We start from the raw sequence: 10,154 nt of genomic DNA, 5'->3' as shown, positions 1-10,154 counted from the left end.
ACCACTTCATCTCAAATCGCTTCTAAGACACTCTCGTCTCACGGGACAGCTTGCATGCTTGACCGGGTTCAAACCGTGTACTTCAGAATCCAAAATCCAACACTTAATTGGGTGAGCTAGCGTGTAAGGTAATCACATTGAAATAAGTGTGTAAATGTAGGTAAGTCTGTAATACAAGCATTATCATGTATTTTTTTTTTCAAATAATGTGTTACAGTAAAAGTGTTTCGATGATAACATATTTGTGTGTGAGTAATAGTGCAAAGAATACGTGTTTATAAAGTCATAAACAACCATTGTAGTCATGATTTGAGTGAAAGTGTTAAAACACATTTGTTGTAGCACCTCTTGTGTGAATTTCACCAGGAAACTGAGAGGAAGCATAAAACGTGGCACGTAAAAGTCAGTTTGCAAAAAATGTAGTTCTAGTAACATTCATTCTGAGACTAGGTTTAAAAAAAAACATTGAAAAACCTCTAGTGTTGAAGAGAGAAATCAATCAAGCATTCATAGGTTTGTTTCCGCATTTACACCCGTGTGAAAGAAACCACTGAACATCCCCCCTTATTCTAAAACCAGGATAGAGGAAGTGGTATCAAAGAAGAAGGAACTATAATAAGTCGCTGGTGATCTTTTATGGGTAAACAAAGACCAGCGACACGTTCCGTTATTCTGCTTCAAAACCACGTCTATGCCAAAAATACCACTGTTTAATTTAGAACAACAACAGTGTTGTTTTGCGTAGCTATCTGAAGAGAAATGCTGTCACAATTGCTATGCAGTTTGAGCATTATCGAATGGATGAATACAAAAAGTCAGTTGTGAAGTGATCAATGTGGCCATTTTATTTTGGAAAATAGAAATAAATAATTTAATGTAAGAACACATAATTTTACACGTCTTGTGTGAGTTCTTTCAAAAGCATTCTGAAAGATTTGGACTGTAATCCTGCAATGCTAAAAATTGACAGTCAAATACATACAATTAGGTGATTTTGATCTTACATTTACATTTCTCTTATCAAGACTCTCCCTTATCAGCTATATGCTCTCATCACGCAGTGACGACATTGTGTTGAGGCTCTTGGGGCCCTTGACCACATCTGTTGGGCACTTTCCTTCCTGAGGTGATTCAACAATGCCAAAGAAGACTCTTGCGTTGATTGACTTTGAGATAGGCTGGTGAGTGACCATGTTTATTCTTTGGAGGGAGCAAAGGTCTAGTTCTTCAAAGGTGTGGTGATACACAATGAATCCTTCGTAAAAGGCTGAGTATGTTTTCATGCACACCAATACGCTGATATCTACCAAAAAACAGCTTTTTCAAAAAATCAGAGAAGGCAAGAAAACCGTGTTTATGTGAGAATTGAAATCATTAAGTTATAATCTGCTTTTGACACAGCATTTTTGCATATTGGAAATGCCAGTAAGAATGGCGGTAATGGTGTTTACGTGCAATGCAAAATCGTGGTAATGGGCAAAAATCCACATGTATTGATTGGTTTATGCTTAAGCATGACCTTAACCCAAGGAAAAAGGCATTTACATGATCGTTGTCTGCTTATTAAGAATAATCGGAGCAATGACACATTGGCATTAAAATAGTTGTTCAAATGTCCACAAACATGTTTCAGAGCATCTGTGATTGTTAATGCTGGTCCATGCTATTAAGGCCAAAGAATACTTTGGTTTTCCATGTTCCGGTTCGACTTGCGAACAGTATGCATGACAAAAATGTAATCATCAGCACGATCTGCAAGGACTGTCCGTGTGTTGAGAAAACTGGGCCGCATGCGGACAGTCTGCAAGAATGTGCTGATGACCATTTCAATCAACCAATCAACAAACAGAATTTCAAATTGATACAATACTGGCATAAAATGTAGGTGTCACCCAATCCAACACTTTATTCTAAAAAAGGAAACATCAGTTTATGAACTTGGTTACTCATTCCATATTTATTTAAGCAACACAAATGACTAATGTATGTCAATAACCTGTAATATGCTTCCCTTCTCTCTCTCCGAACCTGATGTTTTCTTTCTACTGTGGTACTCAAAAGTTATTTTTCTATTAAAATCATGATTAGGTTTTTTGGTGCATTTTCCCCCACTGAAAGCAGTAAAAGTAGATGTAAATGTACTGTTAATGTAAAAGTCAGGGCTGCCGCCAGCCACATTGATGTCCTATGCAGAGAGATATGAGCGTGAAGCGATCATCTGTGTTCTGCAACTGCTTTCGGGTCCTTGAATAACGTATAACGTGCGAGTAAGGTCAGACAGTGGACTTTCTGGTGCCCTCCTAGGGTAAGATGGTGCCCCCCTAGGGAGTCGGTGCCCTACACAGACTGCGTAGTCTGCATATAAGGAGCGGGTGTACTGGTAAATGTTGCACGTTTTTGTACGAGTCTTACAATTTCAACGTCTGTTACTATTAAAACTACTTGTCATGAGATGGGTTCGGAAACTCAGAGATTTTAATGTGCTGCTAGTAGGGTTCCTGAAGGACTCCAAATAAACAGTGTATGAATGTTGCATGTGAAACTCGCAAGACGTTTGTAGAACGAGGATAACCATCTTGCTACCACAAAACATTATCTAAAGTGCTTTATAGATTGTTGAACCAAAACAAAAGTAAAATGTCTGGGTTACTATTGTAATCTCCATTCCCTGATGGAGGGAACAAGACATTGTGTCGAAGCAGCGACACTAGGGGTCTCTCTTGAGACACAGCAACGAAAGGGCTGGGTCTGCCTCCTCCCGGGGCAGGGCATGGAGGTTCACTACTTGGTCCATGAAGGGGGTCGTAGGAACCTTGGGCACGTAGCCCGGTTGCGGTCTTAGGACGACATGAGTGTATGCCAGACCAAACTCCAGTCAGGTCAGTCAGAGAACGCTTGCAGGTTCCCAAACCTCTTGATGGAAGCGAGCGCGCTCAGGAGGGCCGTCTTCAAGGAGAGGGCCATGAGCTCAACTGATTCTAGTGGCTCGATGGGGGATCTCTGAAGGTCCAAGAGGACCACTGGGAGGTCCCAGGAGAGGAACAGAGAAAACAGAGGTCTGTCGAGGGGTTGAAAGTCTGGCGGCAGGCGGGGGTGATGAACACACTTTGTGTGCCATGACACCATGCAGATCTCGGAACTCGAGTCTGGAGCAGTGCTGAAATGGTCTCGTATGCATCAACCCCAGCGGTGCGACCGCCACGGGGGATGCCATATGCCCCAAGAGCCTCTGGAACAAAACGAGGCATTTCAGCACTGACTGCGTGCGCTCGTTGGTGAGGCGTGCTGTCATTGAGACTGAGTCTAACTCCATGCCGAGAAAAGAGATGCTCTGGACCGGGGCGAGCTTGCTCTTTTCCCAGTTGACCCGAAGCCCTATGCGGCTGAGGTGCCTGAGCACCTGGTCCCTGTGGGCGCATAGTAACTCTCGAGAGTGGGCCAGGATGAGTTTCATGAAGGTTTGACAGGGATATGCCGAAGGGGAGGACCTTGTACTGATACGCCTGTCCGTTGAACACGAACAGTAGAAAGGGTCAGTGTCGAGGCAAGATAGAGATGTGGAAGTACACGTCCTTCAGGTCTACTGCTGTGAACCAATCTTGATGCCGGAAGCAAATTAGTATATGTCTTTGCGTGAGCATTTTGAACGGGAGTTTGTGCAGGGCCCGGTTGAAAACTTGTAAGTCCAAGATCGGTCTTAAGTCACCACCTTTCTTGGGTATGATGAAGTAAGGGCTGTAGAAACCCTTCTTCGTCTCGGCTGGAGGGACAGGCTCTATCGTGTCTTTGAGTAGAAGGGTCGCAATCTCCGCACGCATGGTGTTGGCGTCTTCACCATGCACCGAAGTGGACGCCCGAAAGGGGGTCGGGGCCTGGCAAACTGAATCACGTAGACGAGTCGGATGGTCCTGGCCAAACAGCACGATGGGTTGGGAAGTGAAAGCCACACCTCCAAGCTCCGTGCAAGGGGCACTGAGGGGATGATCATTTTTGATGTACCTGGCGAGACTTCACAGTGAGCGGAGCAGGCAGAATGGAGTCGGGAGGTAGAAGCGCATCCCGAGGCTCTGGTGCTGAGAGAAGACTCGAAGCACTTACCTTGCTCCTCACACTCGGCAGGGGGTGGGTTAGTGACTGAGGAGGAAGTCCTGTGTGGCTGTGAGCCGAGGAACCAGTCATCTAGCCGTGAAGGCTGTGGGGTGGACGGATGACTCCAGTCCAACCTCATGCTGATGACGTTAGCCTCAGACTGGCCGTACCGACCATAAGGCGGCAGAGTCTTCTGCGTCAGACACTCTCAGATGCAGTGGTGAGCTCATCATCCAGTTCGGGGGGGCTCAAGGGGATAAGCAGACTGGCCGTGGGGATCCACCTGGCGAAACCGATCCTGCTGCCATCCCCAAGTCGCCTCCATCGCCAGTCGGGTCATCTTCAATTGGGGCGACACGGGGGGCGGCTGGAGTGGCGTTCCTCTTTAGGAAGGAAAGCCGCGACCACAACGTTGCCATGGTATGGTTCTCGCAGTGAGAACACAAACCATCTACAAATGCTGGCTCGGTGTGATCGCTGCCCAGACACAACCGTATGACCGTCAGGAGTGGAGAGATCTGGACTGCATCTAGGAACTACACAGGGGCGGAGGGGCATCTTTATATAGACGTGTCCTGAAAAGGATGTTCAACACTGCTGTGTATTGCTCTTTTAGAGAAAATAAACTCTTTTAGGAAAATATTCTCTTTTAACAGTGCTGTCGAAGCGCCCAGGGGCAAAGCTGCACTTTTGTGCAGAGAAGGAAAAAGCCACTGATATGTGCCGTAGATCCAACAGCATACGCTCTTGTAGAGATGGATGAACAGTCAGTGAATACAGCTTGTTGATCACACAACCGCTCATCTCCGAAGGAAAAATCTGAATGGACTTATGCATATTTCCCTCCCTTTATACCCATATGTCCGGGGGAGGGACATGCAAATTCTTTCTGCCAATTTCACATTGGCTTTTTCTCAAGTTCAGAGATGTGCGAGGCTCTCAAGAGAGACCCCTAGTGTCTCTAAACAACAATGATGTGAATGGTAAGGAATTTAACAAGTCTGGTTTCTTGACGATACCATTAACGATTCTTTTACAGTGCAGTCACTGTCACAGTCATTTCATGGGCGAAATACAGTCACCTTAATGGGAGTCTGCACAAACTGGAATTTTCCCTGAAGGAAATCCAGTGGCAAGGATTTTCTTTCAAATTTCACATGGGGTTCAAGTTTTGTAAGGATTGACATGCAAATTTGCATGGTTTGGCAGTAACATCTGTGTGGGCAGTGCATTGCAAAATGATTTTACCGGTGAGTTTCTTTATAACCTAAAACAACCTCAGGAGTATAAATTAAAGCATAATTAATTGATTCACACAAGCTTAACATTAGCTAACACCTTCAACTGTGGATTTTCAATGTGCAAATGTAAATGTGACTGAGAGTTTAGTACTTTAGAGGAAGAATTGTTTGGAATAAGAAATGCAATTGTTATTGCATTTACAACCCTCAGCACTCTGTTGCCAAATAATGAGATCATTTCAGATTTCAACAGAACAGATATAACAAATCAGAAATATACTTCTTACAAAACGTGTTTAGCAGAGTTGGGTAAATGACTCAAAAAAGCAATCCACTACAAATGACCAATTGCTTCACTTTAAGTGTGGCTCAGTGGTTGACTAGAAGGTTAGGGGTCCCAGCACTGCCAAGATGCCACTGTTGGGCCCTTGAGCAAGGTCCTTGACCCTATCTGCTCCAGGGGTACTCTGACCCCAGTTTAGCTGGGATATGTGAAAAAAAGTATTGCACTGTATATGTGAAAATGTAATGTGTGACATTTTGAGGTTTGAACACAGATGGTTAGTCTTATGTAAGTGAATGTTAAAACAATTTAAGTGATTGTGGAGTAGAGTCTTGTTGTTGAACAAAAATGTGTTCTTCTAACAAATTCTAAATAATGTCCGTATTTCCTGCTTATTCATTGTCGCACATCCCTCAACCATCACCAAAACACAAAAAGACATACGTGTTAACATATGAATTCATATTTTAAATTTACTTACCATAAATATTATTTTAGAAATATGAGTAACCCTGTAATGTAGAGGAAGCTACAGATTTTTTGTTTTCTAGAGACATATGGAATAAGATGAACGGTGTCGACTGTTTTTAACACAGTAATTTTGTCTACTTCAATTCACCTCATCTTAAACTTGACTAGAAAAAGAAAGGCCAAGAGTTCCCTATCCTGCAGGACAACACCGTAAACCCCCTTTAACAAACCGCACGTGACGCTTGGAAATGCACAATCAATCTTTTTTTTACAGATAGCTATTTGTTAAGTTGTTAGGTGAAATGAACAACTCTGCGGCAGAACACCGATTCTTTATGTCTTGTGGAAGCCTGGAAGGGTTTAATTGTGCATTTTGCCCATGTTCTGGTCTATGTAACTCAACGAGGAAAAGAGGTGAGATATATTATTCCAGGGAAATTCAGCAAAACACGGTAAGGTCGACTCTGGATAGCAGCGATACGTGTGCTAAACCTTATAAATGTGAAGTCATGCTGCCCTCTAGTGACAATACCACAGACTACGTTTAGTTTTCTGGTATGACATGTTTATCAGTAAACAGAGGATCACAATAATCACGTGTTTATATAACTACAAGACTGGATCAAACTAAAGTTACACCTCAAATTTATGAATATAGAGTATATGAAAAAAGACATCTCTAAAGTAGATTGTGTGAACGTTTTAAACTGTGGATTATAAGCATGCCTCTACTCTGCAGAAGATCTCCGCTGAAGTTCCCATGAATTCCTTTGGTGCTAGCCTTCAAACCAGGGGAATAATAGAAATCACAAGAGGTTGCATGGATGTTTAATACTACTGTTGTGGAAACATTGTCTACATACAAGTCTACCACCATAATTTAACCACCATTTATAACAGTGGTTCTCAACCTTTTTTTTAATTTTTATTTATGTATGCACCCTACTTCATTCCCTTACCCCAGAAAGTACAGTATAGTACAATAAGTGTAACTATAGTAACTTCAATGGTGTTTATGTAAAATACTGTGCCGAATTTGCACCTAACTTCTCACTGATTCTCACAAAGCTGTGAGTTTAAGAGCTTTACCCTCATGCTGCTCTGTCCATTGAGCCGTATCCATCTATTCTACAGAGCCATACAGGTACATTAGATGAGGTTGTGCCTCTGCTTGTGTATTTGAGGCTGCTAAACCAGATACTTAAGATGCGTCATTAGACTTCAAAATTACAAATGTGTGCCAACCCGTATAATTAAAAACCAATTTCTACCAAGTCTAGATAAACGTTTTAATGCAAAGAGGAACATGACTATAGATTTGATTATTATGACTGATAAACGCCCCCCATTTTTAACCTATTGCCCCCCCCCTACTAATTTGCTCTCTTAACCCTGCACTCCCCGCACCACCGTTGAGGCCCCTGATTTATAAATAGATTAAAACTATTAGAAAATTCTGTCAACATTTACTCACTTTTTTTCCATACCACAAAAGTGGATTGTGACTCAGTCCTTAACATTCTACCTCAACATCTCCTTTTATGTTCAGTGGAAGAAAGTCATATGGGTTTGGAACAACATGAAGGTGAGCAGATGATGACAGAATTTTTTTAGTGTGTGTGTGTGAACTATCATGCTATTTCAGAAAGTTCAGAAAGTTTTGAAAAAACAAAACATACAGTTAAAGGGATAGTTCACCCAAAAGTGAAAATTCTCTCATCATTTACTCACCCTCATGCCATCCCAGATGTGAATGACCTTCTTTCAACTGCATTTTTTGAAGAATAGCTCAGTGAATGGTGACCAGAACTTTGAAGCTCCAAAAAGCACATTAAGGCAGCATAAAAGTAATCCATAAGACTCCAGTGGTTTAATACATATCTTCAGAAGCAATATGATAGGTGTGGGTTAGAAACAGATAAATATTAAAGTACTTTTTTTTCTATCAATCCCCATTTTCACATTCTTTTTTGTTTTTGGAGTCACATTCTTCAGTCATATCGCCACAGATGACGGAATTTATAGTAAAAGAGGACTTAAATATTGATCTATTTCTCACCCACACCTATCATATTGCTTACAATATACAGCCACCACCATTGTGTCTTTGAGCAAGGCACTTAAATCCAGGTTGCTCTGGGGGATTGTCCCTGTAATAAGTGCACTCTAAGTCGCTTTGGATAAAAGTGTCTGCCAAATGCATAAATGTAAATGATATTACTCCAAAACAGTAATTTTTCAGATTGATTTAACCCTCATGCACTGTTAGGTCATTTTTGACCGAAATTAATTTGTTTCTTTAATAAAACTGGTTTCCTTTATCTGACAGATATGAGACTTGGTGACTTTTTGTCCATTTGATATCTGAACATACACAAAGAAATTGGAGCTGATTCGAGTGGAAAAAAAAGTTACACCTACTATTCCCGGTCAAAAGTGACCGCCATATGAAATGAATGGGAAACACTAAAAAAAAATCACAGATTTTCTCATTATTTATTATATAAAATCTAAAAACAGCCACAATGTAGAAAAAACACACACATACAAAAAGCAATTTAAATCAAGAGTGCAAAACACAAACACACACAAACACAAAGCTGAACTGGTCAGACCTTTTTTTTTTTTTTTTTTTACATTTGTACAAAAAATAAATACATAAATCAGCCACAATGCAGAATACACACATCAAAATGAATTAGTGAGACCATAACACATCTACAATGCTCACACACACACACACACACACACACACACACACACACACACACACACACACACACACACACACACACATTCATCTTGTTTCAACCAGGAATAAATTAGGTTATTACTTGTTATTCTACTAATTTCATTTATGCAAAAACTGACAAAATAACCTAAAAAAAAATCTAACAAAATGATAAACTTTGACAAAAGTAGTATTTGATAATGTTTAAATATGTTTCTAAATGCAGAACTTGTGACAAAATCTAGAAATCATCTTCTCTTAGGTTTGGCAGGGTAGTGTAGGTTAGGGTTAGGGTAGGTGGGGCATGTAGGGTAGGGAAGGGTTAGAGTAGGTAGGGTACGGTAGGATAGTGTACATTAGGGTTAGGGTAGGTAAGGTAGGGAAGGGTTAGATTATAGGGTTGGGTAGGTTTCATTTGAGTCACATTACCAGCAATTTTTCAGCTGGTTTGCTCCTAACTTGTCCAAATCCACAGACGAAATGTTCTTAATGTTTAATTTTCACCTTCGCTCTCGTTTCCTTCAGTAGTTGTGATACTTTACACAAGCACCACAACCCCTAAACGAGATTCTGTAATACACACGCCTATGGACATGATGAGAATGACACACGTATTGACCAATCACAGAGTCAGGAATCCCGACCAGGTTGTCGAGGGGCGGGCATATCACATATGATTGACAATGGCTTTTCTGTGTGGTTATCTGTTTAAAATCCACTAATTACTGCCTAATACAGAGATTTTTGTGTGGTAAATAATTTACATTAGAATGGTGCTGTTTTGTTACTCCCTAACATACCTTCCAACAATAAAGTAAAAAATAAAACATGTGTATATATATATATATATATATATATATATATATATATATATATATATATATATATATATATATATATATATATATATTGACATATAGCCTATATATTACATTATTTTAAATTATCTTAAATTATTTGTAGACAAATTCAGACTATTTTAATTTAAATAATGTAAATAAAGAAATAATTATAATATAATTATAATATAATATTATTATATTATAATTATATAATAATAAATAACAATAATTATCATAATAATAAATAAATAATTTTTGAAATAATTGTTTAAATATAAAAATTTACAAATAATCTACGTATTAAATAGTTTTATTTTTGAAACAGCTTTTTAAATATAATAATCCCCAAATAATTACCGTATAAATTCTACAGCTTCGAAGGCCATATGACTTTTAAAGTATTTTAGACTGATTTCAGTTTTCAAAGGTGCTGATGCGGCAGATTGGCATGCTGGAGGGGACAGGGGAGGTGATGCCGTGACGTCACAAGGGGAGAG

This window comes from Xyrauchen texanus, chromosome 39, assembly GCF_025860055.1.
Source record: "Xyrauchen texanus isolate HMW12.3.18 chromosome 39, RBS_HiC_50CHRs, whole genome shotgun sequence".
NCBI classification, from domain to species: Eukaryota; Metazoa; Chordata; class Actinopteri; order Cypriniformes; family Catostomidae; genus Xyrauchen; species Xyrauchen texanus.
This window is presented reverse-complemented; position numbering follows the sequence as displayed.